Source organism: Podarcis raffonei, chromosome 10 (genome assembly GCF_027172205.1).
Source record: "Podarcis raffonei isolate rPodRaf1 chromosome 10, rPodRaf1.pri, whole genome shotgun sequence".
NCBI classification, from domain to species: domain Eukaryota; kingdom Metazoa; phylum Chordata; class Lepidosauria; order Squamata; family Lacertidae; genus Podarcis; species Podarcis raffonei.
This window is the reverse complement of record NC_070611.1, coordinates 61,536,873-61,550,670: the sequence shown is the minus strand read 5'-3', so window position 1 is coordinate 61,550,670 and position 13,798 is coordinate 61,536,873.

Below are 13,798 nucleotides of genomic sequence, written 5' to 3'. Positions count from 1 at the left end.
GCTGCGGCTTCAGCTCCGCCTCCTCCTCAGTCATCGTCGTCCTTTGCGGCTCGGGTGGCGGTTAGGCATTGGATTCATGTGTGTCAAGGGCTAGGTGTGGCCATCGCCTGTGCTATCTACCGTGGGTTATTCCGTTAAAGGAATCTGGCGGTCGTGTATTCCGTCCGATGCCTGCTTGGCGGGAGGCCATGGCACGACCCTCGGTGACATCAGGGGGGAGCCTATAGTTGGATTAGCATCAACAGGCTCCACCTACTGTTGAATAAACCCACCTCCTATAGTCATCCAATGCCTAAGCCAATACCTTTTCACTGCTGTAATCAATAAAGTTGTGGCCTTTTCTTGCCCATTAACCTTATATCACGTGTCCTTGTGTGTTTATTTCACATAGCGGGGGTCGGGCCCTCGATCCACAAGTGGAGGGCTAGAAGGAAGAGGAGAAACCCAACGCCAGTCTTGGCAATGTCTTCACGGAGGCAGCAGTCCCTGCGTGATCTCTTTGGTATACTATTTTCCTAAATAAAACAGCTAACTTTACTTCGAGTCTCCAAGTATCCCTTCTGACCTGTTGATGGGCCTGTTCCCCTGACAGCCCCCAGATACCATCACTGCTGTGGCTTCCATTATCACTGTAGAACTTTTTCAAGGGCCCACATATAGGAAGCACAGGAACACCCAAGTAGCACCTTTGCCCAGTGGGAGTCTCATGAGTGGTGCGCCATCTAAGGGCCAATCTGCCTTTAGATGCAGGAGCCTCTAATTTGACCACAGAGAACAAAACGCTGAACGTAGAAGCTGAACACAGAAGCTGTTTTGCGCTGTTTTGATCATTTGGTTATTTACTGCAATTTGCTTTGTAATTATTGCTTGGGAGGAAAAGGGATCCATCATTTCTGAATGCCAGTTCTAACTGCAACCGGCACGAAGTCAAAGATGCTGGCTTCAGTTTCCCCCTGGCTTCAGTTTCCCCCCTGCGGCTGATGGACTTCTCTTTCCAAAGTAGGACACTTCTATCTGATGGCATTAACCATAAAAAAACCCCATTTCAAGCTGACGATATCCTGAAGGACAACGGCTCATTTCATTTCTTATCAAGAAATCAGGCAGATCCGTCATATTTCCCGAATCAAATGACATTTTCAGGAAAATTCATTTGAACCAAAAATGAGGTTTCCTCTCCACAGACTCCAATTAGTTTAAAAATGGGTTTTCCCTGATGAAAATTCTTGAAATAACTGAGCTGTGTAAGGGAAAAATCAATATGTCTATATATGTATATAGATATATATGTACACATGCAGCCAAGATATCACATCAAGCTACATAAATCTTTAATTTTGGCCATCAGTTTTATTAGTAAAATACCCAATGGCCTTTTCCTGCTATCCATCCATCCACCCCCCCTTCTTTCTTTCCATTCCCATTGCTCTAGCTATTCCAGCGAGAGACCTCTCACTCATTTGCTTCCTAAGTACACAAAATTAGCTGCTTATCTGTTGATCTTCTTACATGAGCCTTTAAGAATCTTTCCTCTCTGCATGTGTGTCCAAGGCCGCTTCTGCCTTCAGAGGAAGCCTGGGTAAAATCCTATCCTCTTGTCCTTCCCTTAACGTACTCATAGGGGGCGAGAGCCTAATTAAATTGCTCTCAAAGACAAGAAGGGATGAATTTCCTTCTTCCTTTCTCCCTTGTCACCCATTTAAGTCAGCTGAGATTCATTCACTGTGCTTTACTTATGTTCCAAAAAAAGAGAAGGGGGCGGCGGAATGGGAAGACAAATGAAGGCAGAACGCTATAAGGGGAGAAAAGTGGGGGGTAATTAAAAAGAGAGGGAATAAACGTACTTGAGAGTGCCAGTGCAAAATTTGGGACCAAACAAAACAGGATCAAGTGAGTGTTACATTCAGCATGAAAAAGGAAAGGGTTGTTTTTAACGGACCGTCTAATGGGGCTTTGGAGTAATTTTTTGCATTCATTTTAACAGGACCCAATTCCCCATAAGGCTTAAAAGAGCAGGCTATTTTAAACACATTGATCTGTATTCTCCAACTGCTTCCAGTTGGCCTCACAGCTAGTGAGGGATGGGAAATTTGCATCCTTCATCCTTTACCCCAAAATCGTGCTGCCCTCCTCGTAAAAGCACCACAAAGGGTTTTCTGTCGAGAAGGATTGTGAAGCAGTTCTGGGGCCGAAAAAGAGAGAGGAAGCCCTAAACAAAAACCAATTGCTCCTTGTCTTATAGACCTTCCCCTCCCTTCCCAATCCAGCTTGAGACTACATCTTTGCTATAGGCCTGATTTTCCCCCTCTCGTCCTGCTCCTCTCTCTGTCTCTTCTCCCTTGTTAAGATTAATGAGGGAGGCTTGGGAAATTAAGCATGAACCTGGCCTGTTAATGCAGCGCTGCTGAGGGGTGCATGTGCATGTGTGTGAAGTGGTGTTGGTGGAAGGTGGAGACGAGAAAGACAAGGTGGCCCCTTTGGCTCGACAGCTATCGATTGCCGTGTGAGGGTCACTGGGAAGACAGCACCGCTGCAACACTTCTGAGGGAGCAGGGAGCCTGCCTGTGTGGGGAGGAAGCCGTGTCTGTGCAGGGAATGCCTGGGCTCCGCCAAACACCACCGGTCCCCTGTGTGAGCCGAAGGCCCAATGAAGGCCTAGGAAGAGCCGAGCAATTAGCCTTTGAAGGTCATCATGCAAACTTGTTGTTGTGGATTCTCTTTTCTCCCCTCCCTTCCCTTTCTTCCCATTCCCCCCTCCCTCCTTACTCAAACACATCTCTCTCTCTTTTCCAATATGGTATCACCAGGCTCTCCTCCTCCATCATCACCCAAGCCCCAAAACACATCTGAGGAATCCGTTCAATTAAATCTCTCGCAGCTCCACCTGGCTCCTGAGTGAAAGGTCAGTGGAGTCTGGGAAGGAGAGAAAAGCACGAGGAGGAGGAGGAGGAGGAGGACTCTGTTCTGTTTGTGCTGCTCCTGCCTCCATCTCTCTATCTCTCGCTCTCTCTTGTGCTCACCCTCCCTCCCTCCCTCCCTCCCTCCCTCCCCCCTTCCCCTCTTTTCTTCTTTAATGATACCCAATGGTCAATCACTCCCCAGCAGTGCTGGAGATGCCCCGAAGCATCATTGTGGTCGGGAGCGATCGATCAGGTTCCTTAAAAAAAAAAGATGATAATGATAACCCGTGGACATAATGTCAACGCATTTGCTGTGCCTCTTGGAGGCCGCTCACCTCTCCGCCTGCCAGGGCCTACAAGAAGCTTGGAGGAGCCCGAGAAAGTCTTTCCCCCCCACTGTGCCCACTTAGCCCTGCCTTAAAGACAGCTAATTAGACCGAGAGCTCCTCGGTCTGTTTACACTGGTGGGGCGGGGGGTTATGTGCGGAGGAAAAAGTATGTGTGATAGAAAGAGAGAGAGAGTATAGCGATACGCATGGCCCCAAATCTTCCCAGTGCAACAGGATTCTTCCAAGTTCTCTGAATATACAGAGATGCACGCATGGTTCAAAAGACACTATGTGAGTGGCTACAAGACTATCACCACCCCAGATGTCCCTTGTTCAGCAGCTTACAGCATCAGATCACCGGCCCAGGGACAAACTTTGGTAATCTTTTGTAAAATGGCACCGCGTGTGAGGCCCAGATTTGGTGCCCCCAAATAGATCTTCTCAATTATGGATCTGTGTCCCCTCAGCTCGGTGTCCCGTGTGGGGAAACTGCCTGCAGCACCCTAAATCCAGCACTGACCAGTCCATCTAGTTCAGTACAATGGTACCTCGGGTTAAGAACTTAATCCGTTCTGGAGGTGCATTCTTAACCTGAAACTATTCTTAACCTGAAGCACCACTTTAGCTAATGGGACCTCCTACTGCCGCTGCACCGCCACTGCACGATTTCTGTTCTCATCCTGAAGCAAAGTTCTTAACCCGAGATACTATTTCTGGGTTAGCGGAGTCTGTAACCTGAAGCATCTGTAACCCGAAGCATCTGTAACCCGAAGTAACACTGTACACACAAACAGAAAGTGTCCCAGAGGAAAGACAGGTCCTTTTTGCTGTCCCGAGATGCAGGTCTAAAGTTGCTGTCAGACCTCACAATTCTGAGAAACAGAAAAGAAGTTCTGCTGCTTCATAATTCTAGGGTTTTTATATGGAAGCAAGTATTATGACCCAGGAGTTCTTCTTTGGCTTCGATTTTAATCCTAGCCAGAAATGAACCCAAGTCCCCTCCTTCCATTCTGCCTCCTACACACCTCTCATCCTTCAAACTCCATTTATTCTCTTCCACACTCACTTACTTACCTGACTGTTGCCTTGGCAGTGCTGGTGACAGAAGGAGGGCTCCAGCTCATCACAGTGATCTCATCAGGGTAATCACAGTGTCCAGCCTGACAAAGTTAGGTTCAGAATTAACCAAGCCATTCCCAGTTTGTTTGTTTTTTAAAGGAAATAGTTCAATTTTGAAAGCCTAATTATGAATTGAGTTAAAGTAGAGAGATGTTTGGATCTGCCACATCTTTAAGTAGCAGAAATAGATAACCTATAGCCCCCTAGACATAGTTGGACTCCAAATCCCATCAGCTTCAAATAACATGGTCAGGGATTATGGCAGCTGTCGTCCAACAATGTCTGGAGAAACCTGCAATATAGGTCCTCCTGTGGAATAGCTACATGTGGTCTGAAACATGAACTCACTCCACTATCTAGTATCCCAGCCCAGCTCAGGATTACACTGACAGTTCATAAATTTGTTTGGCAGAAGACAACATTTATAACTGCAAAGTATTTTATGTGCTGCTCACTATCTGACAACTTATTTGTAGTACATTTCCCCCTCCCTCTTAGAATTATTGTATGTATTGCGATATAACTGATAAGTGTTTGTATTAGAAAACGTGAGCCTCTTCTGCAGAATGAGAGTGTGCAACAAATCTAGATCAAACCCTTGATATATCCAGGATGTTATCTGCTGTATAACTCTTTGTGTTACGGCTGCTATCAGCCTTCATCGTGCTCATGAGGATTTGTCAAGATGCTTACCTGTTGGGAAATTCAACATGATTTCTTAAGGGTGCAATCAGAGATTGAATTATGGGGTTGCATCTTCATGCATCAGCGTTGGAATCATTGCAGCTCTTTGGGGCTTCCTTTTTATTCAGCGGTTGCATTCGCAATCAGATCTACATCGAGGGTCCATAAAAACAGTGTCTTCCAGGTACATTGCCTTGCTAGATCTCCTATAGCTACATTGCTCTGAAGTGCACAGAAAATAGCCATGTTAAAATCTGAGGCTTGTATTCAGCATTGCTGTTCAGCTCACACGGCCGACCTACACTTGTGCAATGTCACTCCTCTCTGCTCCCCTGTAGCCACCACTCAAATCTTTCCCAGAGTGTTGTGGGTCCCTCTGGGGGCAGATCTGGGGAGCAGAGTGTGGGGAGAGGAGAGGAAGGAGAAGTCTTGCTGTGTGAGAAGAACACCACTCACACGGCGTCGGATACAGCCCAAGATCTTTGTAGCAGAAAAAGCTTAGACTGAAGAACTGGATAAATGAACTCCAGACATGGTTCCCCATTTATAGTCTTGCATGCAATACATGGTTCTGGTTGTTTAAGCAGAGGTTTTGTTTTATATTTTATATTGCCTGTGTTTGTATGGTTTGGTCATGGCCTTTGGCTAGTACAATCAACTTATTGAGCGCAAAACTCCAGGCACGTTGCTGTGTGATTTGCTAGACCAGTGGTGGGGAACACTTTTTCAACCTGAGGGCTGCATTGAGCATCACAGGCAAACTTGCAGGGGGCCACATGTCAGTGGTGGGTGGGGCCAGAGGCAAAGGGGGTGGAGCAACAAGTGTGGCTTTTACCTTCATAGGGTCTGATGTGTAGCAACAGCCACACAAAAACAAGATATTTCTATGCAAAACCGCTTGTCTTTCCAGCAAGCAAGATGCGTCATTATAGTCAGGGGAAAACAGTGGCATAGCATGGGAGACGGCTGGTGTTTTTTTGTGTGTGTGTGTGCCCCTGGGTGCATTTTTTTGAGGGGGTGTGACCAGACGCCCCCACACCCGCAGCTCCTGACCCGGGGGCAAAGAGACGAGAGTCGGTAGGCCTATTTTTTTGTCTATTTTTGAAGACAACCACCGTTGTAAATGCAGTTTGTGCATTCTCCTAGCCGCCTTGCTGAATCTGTGGATCAGGAAGGTGAGGTATACACATTTTAAATAAGTAAATGAAATGAAATAACTGGCGTATGTGTGTGTGTCCTTCCCCTCCCTTGGCAAGTCAATAAGGGCAAAAGTTGGCATCCAACCTCTTGCTCATTCTCAAGCCCAGTATTGAACTTACCTTTCCGCCAATGCAGATTAGTTTTTTTATTCCTCCAAGAACCCTTGCAGAACTGTTACATGACAGCATTTAGAAATACAACGAGCCATTGAGGGTGATCAGCGATGCATCACAAGAAGGCCCATTTGTTTCCATTTAATAGAGAAAAGGTTAGAGTTGTACATCATCCGGCTGATTCCATTCAGTGCATTTTCGGAGCTGTCTGTTTAACCCAAGTCATGAAGAAGGGGATTTGTACATAGCAAAGCGGTCTTAATACACTAATTGAAAAGCAAAGAATCTAATTTCCTGCTCTCCTTCCCCTGATGTTGAACAATAAATTCTTATTCTTATCCTTCTCCTTCTCCTTCTCCTTCTTCTTCTTCTTCTTCTTCTTCTTCTTCTTCTTCTTCTTCTTCCTCCTGTATAGGTCTTCTCCTGCCCATCATCTTTCAAAAGCAGTGATGGTAGAGGAAAATGCAGCCCTGCATATATTTTGGACTACCAGAATAGCTAATCATCAGAGATACTAGGAGCTGCAGTCCACAGCATGTGAAGGGTGCCAGATTGTGGAAGCCTGTCAAATAGTGCTTTTCTCTATGCGGATGTGAATTTCCCTGGGCCAATCAATCTAGAAGTGCCCCCAGCTGATTATGGCAATAAAGTCACATCCTCAGCTCAGTCAGGGTGGTTAGTTGTTAAATCCTCTTCCTCTGGGTGGCATGCAAAATGCTCTTCTTCAGACTAGACCTGTTAGGGCCTCCGAAATGGAGTCCTGCTGACTCAACTGTGTCCAGAAGCATGAGAAGCTCTTTGCTGCATTATTCTGCTAATTATTCATTGTAGGAGCAATCGAAAGATCAGTATTTATCTAAGACTGATTTGAGACCTGCTTTAGCAAAGCAGCTGAGAGAATGAACTCTGACCAGAGAAGCCACCAGTTTAAATTTCATCTCTGCCCACAACCTTACTGAGCTGCCATCCGTATTCAGGTTCATCAGCAATTTGTGGGAGTCAGCAATACTACAGTGGTACCTCGGGTTACATACGCTTCAGGTTACATACGCTTCAGGTTACAGACTCCACTAACCCAGAAATATTACCTCGGGTTAAGAACTTTGCTTCAGGATGAGAACAGAAATCACGTGGTGGCGGTGCGGCAGCAGCAGGAGGCCCCATTAGCTAAAGTGGTGCTTCAGGTTAAGAACAGTTTCAGGTTAAGAACGGACCTCCAGAACGAATTAAGTTCTTAACCCGAGGTACCACTGTACTGCTACTACTACTACTAATTTTATTATTTGTAAGCTGCCTATCTGACTGGGTTGCCCCAGCCGTTCTGGGCAGCTCCCAACAGAATATTAAAAATATGGTAAAACATCAAACATTAACAACGTCCCTAAACAGGACTGCCTTCAGATCTCTAGCCTCTTGTAAGCAATAATGAGAATATTTGGGGGAACACTTTGGACACCAAAAGCAGTATATAAATGATGATTGTTTTTGTTCTCTCTTTTTTCATCCTGAGAAGTTTAACATTCTACAAAGAGATGTCGTTGTTTACAGAGGCTCTGTGAATAAGCGGGCATTTGGAGGAAACACCCCCTTTTCAAAAGTCGATCACTACTTTCTCCGACAATATGATCTGGGTGTTTTCATCATTGCTTGTTTTATTTCACAACAAATGTGCATTTATCACATGATTGCTTTCCCAATTATAACACAAAATAAAAGGCACCATCAAATAGTTTAATAGGAGCCGAGGAAAATGGAAGCTTTGTTCATCAAATGATGCAGAAAATAAAACGGCAATAGAAAAATCTGGGCTGTTGTGGGAGGGGGCCATGGAAGGTATTTGTGCTGGATTGGCTAGCGTGTAAGAAGCAAACCCATGCATACATACACACACACACATGCACACGCAACATCCCAAATCAATGTCTTTACATAAGAGGGACTATAGTATTGAGGGGAAGGTCATTCTAAGACTAGCAAAATCAGGACTCCCCCCCGCCCCAAGATGATAGTCTACATAATTGCAGCAATATCTTCCAATTTAGTGTGAAGTGTGGATTTAGGGGTGGGGTAGAAAAACACATTTGACTTTTCATTACTGTAGGAATGGGGAGCCTTTGGCCCTACAGATGTTGTTGGACTCCAACTCCCATCAAGGTAGCATGGCTAATAGTCAGGGGTAGGGCTGGGCGATATCTGGTTTTCAATATCATGATATATCACCAGCTAAACATCACAATACAGTGGACACTCAGGTTGCGAACGTGATCCGTGCAGGATGCACGTTCACAACTCACAGCATTCACAACCCGCAGTGGCATGTCTGCACATGCGCGGGTTGCGATTCGGCACTTCTGCACATGCGCAAAGCGTGATTTAGCTCTTCTGCGCATGCGCCACCTCTGAAACCCAGAAGTAGTCCGTTCTGGTACACCCGGGTTTCGGAGCGTCTGTAACCTGAAAAAACACAACCTGAAGTGTCTGTAACCTGAGGTATGACTGTATCTCAATATATCACAATATGGTGGTGGAGGGACTCGCCGGGCCTCCCTGAAGAAGTGCAGGGCTTCACTGGGAATCCCCACAATGGGCCACAGGTTCCCCATACCTGTCATATGGGGTACCATTCTGATTTCCCACAGTATGCCTTGGAGTGACAGTACATTGGGGGAGGGGGAGAATGTTCCTTAAAGGGCAGGTATCCACAGTATGCCCTAGTAGCGCGCTGGGGTTCTGGTAGGTACACTTCATGCTGATGCCAGACCTGATGCCCCAGTGTGATGATCTGATGATGGGCATTTAAGCAGATAGTCAAGACTTTGCTTGATCATGATGTAATGAAAGATTCCATGGCTGGGGAAAGAGCCATAGCTCAGTGTCCCAGGTTTCATCCCCAGCACTTCTTAATCACAGGGTGTGGATTTGAGCCCCACATTAGACAAAAGATTCCTGCATTGAGGGTGTCGGTCTAGATGTCTGATATGGTCCCTTCCAACTCTACAACTCCAGGAACTCTTGGAAATTTCTAGGAAGGGCTGAGACAGATTCCCTCTCAGAAACTGTGAAGACTCCAGCCAGCCAATTTAGACAATACAGTGGTACCTCAGGTTACAGACGCTTCAGGTTACAGACTCCACTAACCCAGAAATAGTAACTTGGGTTAAGAACTTTGCGTGCCGGCGGCAGCGGGAGGCCCCCATTAGCTAAAGCGGTGCTTCAGGTTAAGAACAGTTTCAGGTTAAGAACGGAGCTCCAGAACGAATTAAGTTCTTAACCTGAGATACCACTGTAGTCATGCCCAGAAGGGAGAACAAGAGCTGACCTCTTGCATGACATCCATTCGCCATGCAACAGGAACAAGGGTCATAACAGAAGAATGTTCCCTCAAAGTTTGCTTCACCAGTTCTTATGAGTTCCACAAATTAACAATTCACTTTGTGAAAGGCGCTTATTCTACATAAGGACGTTCATATCTTTTTGCAACCCCAAATGCTTGCTTGCGGTTTTGCAGTGACAACGAAAGCAATTTTTATTTGGGAATATGACGTTATGCCACAGGAGATGGCTATGTGTGGCCATATTCACACCACACATATAAAGCCTTGTAATACCACTTTAAATAGTCACAGCTTCCCTCCTATAATAACAGGAGCTGTGGTTTGTTAAGTGTGCTGTTAGGAGGCCCCTATTCCCCTCACTAGGGACGCGGGTGCGCTCCCGTTGCTTGGTCCCAGCGCCTGCCAACCTAGCAGTTCGAAAGCACCCCCGGGTGCAAGTAGATAAATAGGGACCGATTACTAGCGGGAAGGTAAACGGCGTTCCGTGTGCTGTGCTGGCTCGCCAGATGCAGCTTGTCACGCTGGCCACGTAACCCAGAAGTGTCTGCGGACAGTGCTGGCCCCCCGGCCTATAGAGTGAGATGAGCACACAACCCTAGAGTCTGGCAAGACTGGCCCGTGCGGGCAGGGGTACCTTTACCTTTACCTTATTCCCCTCACTAAGCTACAGTTCCCAGAGTGATTTCACATTCAATCCCTCTTCCCAGGGAACTCTGGAATTGTAGCGCTGGGTGAGAAACAGGGGTCTGCTAACAACCCTTAGCACCCATAATGAACTCTAACTCCCTTATTGAACTATAACTCCCAGAATTCGGAGGAGGGGGAGCCATGATTATTAACAGTATGACCATAGAGCTTTAAATGTAGAGTGTGAATGTGGCCAGTATCCAGGGCTCTGTGTATTTCCAAGCAGATCTTTTTATTAAAACTTCAGCGAAGCTTAACAGTTAGCAAAACTTGTGTTTTTCTCAGGACACGCCAAGTTCTATAGAGCTCTTCCAGCTATTGTAGCAGGAGTCCTGGGAAACTACGTCCCAGGAATCTGAGTGAAATTCTGCCAGTTGTTTACCATCTGGTTCACCTACCCTTCCTTCCCCTTCCTTCCCTTGCATCTCCAGACATTTCGCCGATCCTGTGGAAGAGTTTCCGCAGAGTTGCTAGGAGTCTGCCTCCCAGCTACAGTACACCTTGACGTGCCGAAAGAGACAGGGAAGAGCCTTGCAACGACGAGCCCAATCTTTACGAATCTCTCCTCTTCCTTATTCAGTCCTGTTAAATCTGTAGTTTGCAATGGCCTCGGGGAGCAAAGGGCTCAGAGCCAGTGTCCTTGTCAGGATCAATAGAGTAAGTGATTGAGTAAACACCCCCAGGTTTTTTGGGGGGTGTTGGATGCCTGTGGGCAACTTGCCACTAAAGCCAGGAACGGAGGCCGCAAGTAAACAAATAAATAAATGAAGGACAGTCAGGTCTATAATTTGTTGTGGATTAATTCTTGTTTGCCTGCTTGCTTCTTCTTCTTCTTTTTAAAAAATCAAGAATATTCCCCCATCCCCCCCAAAAAATATTGTTCTTGTAAGCCTCTGACTAGCTGGAGGGTGTTGTTTATATTCTTCATTGAGGACTCTCCCTGATGCTGTTCCTTTGCCAGCAGCATAGTAGGGGAAAAACACCAAGCAAACACGCTTCTCCCCAAACCATTCGGAATATTCTGTAGAAAGCGCTCGCTCTCCTATGGAATGCAAGACAACAACGCTGAAAGGACAGTGAATGAATGCACTCCCAATGTTTTGCAAAAATGCTACATTCAGCTAAGGCTTTTCACTTTTCTTTTCTTTTTTAAGTTTGTGACTGGGCACAGGCTGGCAATCAGGAAAGCAAAGAAAGCCCTGAGTAAGGCAGCAATGGAAAGCAGCTTGGTCTTGGAGGTTCAGTAGACGAAGGAGCCAAATCTGATTCTGAAGCTTCTTAAGGGCCCCAGTTTGACCTCTTCATTGTTAGGAGACCCCTATTCCCCTCACAGAGCTACAGTTCCCATAGTTCACTGAACCACTCTGGAAGTTCTAGCTCTGTGCAGGGAAATCGGGTCTCCTAAAACTCTCGGCACTATTCACAATCTAAAGCTCCCATAGTGCTTTAAATGCAAGCTGACAATGTGGCCAGAGTTCTACTCCCCAAAGTCAAGCAGATACTTCTGCCTCCCACTTGTGTTCAAGATCGTGTCTGCAGCGGGTAAGTGCCTTTAACCATAGGGGTCGTCTCATGATTTAGAGATGGTTCCTCACTGCTGGCATTATCCTGGTAACAGCAAAGGCAAGGTTAAGTGTCCCCATCCAACATGCTTACTATCTACATGCAAGTAACACATAGAAAGAGTGTGTCACATTTATCGCCCTCCAAATTATCTATACAGTGGTACCTCGGTTTATGAACAGCCTTGTTTACGAACTATTCAGTTTACGAACTCCGCAAAACCGGAAGTAGTGTCCCGGTTTGCGAACTTTACCTTAGTCTATGAACAGAAGCCTAACGGTGGAAGGGCACCGGCAGCAGGAGGCCTCATTAGGGAAAGTGCACCTCAGTTTAAGAAAGGATTTGGTTTAAGAACAGACTTCAGGAATGGATTAGGTTCATAAATCGAGGTACCACTGTACCAACATCCACACAAATTTCTCAGTTAAGGCTCACCAGCATTTGAAAGCTCAGCATATAACATTCCCTTCCTCCCATCACCTAAGAACATAAGAATAGCCTGCTGGATCAGGCCAATGGACCCATCTAGTCCGGCCTCATGTTCTCACAATGGCCAACCAGGTGCCTCTGGAAAGGCCACAAGGAGTACCTGAATGCAACAACACTCTTCCCACTGGTGACTCTGAGCAACAGGTTTTCAGAAGCTTTGCTGCCTCTGACTCACACAGTGCTGGAGTCACATTAGAGTCCCACTCACGCAAAGGGGCTTCCTCTGTTTTTCCTGCATGCCCCAAAAATCTTATCTGGAGGGTCCCCCAACCTTTTGGAACAGATTTTGAGGATGTTTGGAGAGCTGCAGGGGAGAGGATCAGGGTGTCATGTTGCAAAAGTCTGATGCATGAGCACAACATCAACACTGGTTATAACCCATTGTTGTTGAATATCATTGTTGCTAATGCTTTTGATGGCAGTACTCACTAGTATTGAGTATTAGCCCTCCTTTCGTTGCTGTCCATGGCAGCTATTTTGTGCTGACACACACGGCACTTTTACCCAAAAAATGAGTATCTAGACTTCTTCTTTTTTTTTACCTTCAGAAAGCTATTAGTATTAGTACTGGTATTGATACTATTTTCAAATGGCTTGGGAACAGATGTTGAGTGGAGTTTTGGTGAACATTTGCACACAGGGAGAAAAGAGATTTAGCTCCAAATTCTGTACCTCAACCACCAGAGGCAACCTTAATACACCCCCTGGCCTTCAGAAAACATTGGCCAATTGTTGCATGAGTGAAAAGAATTGAACAGGCCAATGATTCTTAAATTCTAGTCTGGCTGGGCTTACAGCTCTGCCTTTGCTCTTTATCTCCAGCTGCTAAATTCCATTAAGAGACAAGCTAAAAATACACTAAACCATTTCCTAGACTTATTTTTTCTCTCTCTCTCCCTTATTTGAGCATTTGCCACCAATGCCACACAGATGCGATGGAGGATGAATAATGGGAACTAGAAGCAGAGGACATGATCTCAAGCAAAAGAGGTTAAAGTTGTTTTGTGTTCAAGATTTTCTTAGGATGCAGGACAGACACAGGGAAAATTTGGATGCGATATGGGGGCAGTTTTCTAAAAGCGTGGCAATCCTTTTACTACCTTCTCTCCTGAACCCCCAAATGTCATGTAAATACATTTCACTTTTGATGTGAGAGAAAAAAAATGCTACAAAGAGAGGAGAGTTTAAAGATGTCACCATGCAGAAGCCAAAATCCTGGCGCATTACATCAAGTCAGATGATGTTATGGCAACAATTAAAGGCATTTTGGTCTCAGCAAGTTTTTCTAGCCGGTTGAAAAGGTCTCTGCCTTAGGTGTTCATTTTGTATTATTTGAAAACCTATTCTCAGTTGTTTTCTGTACTGTTTTTACAACTATT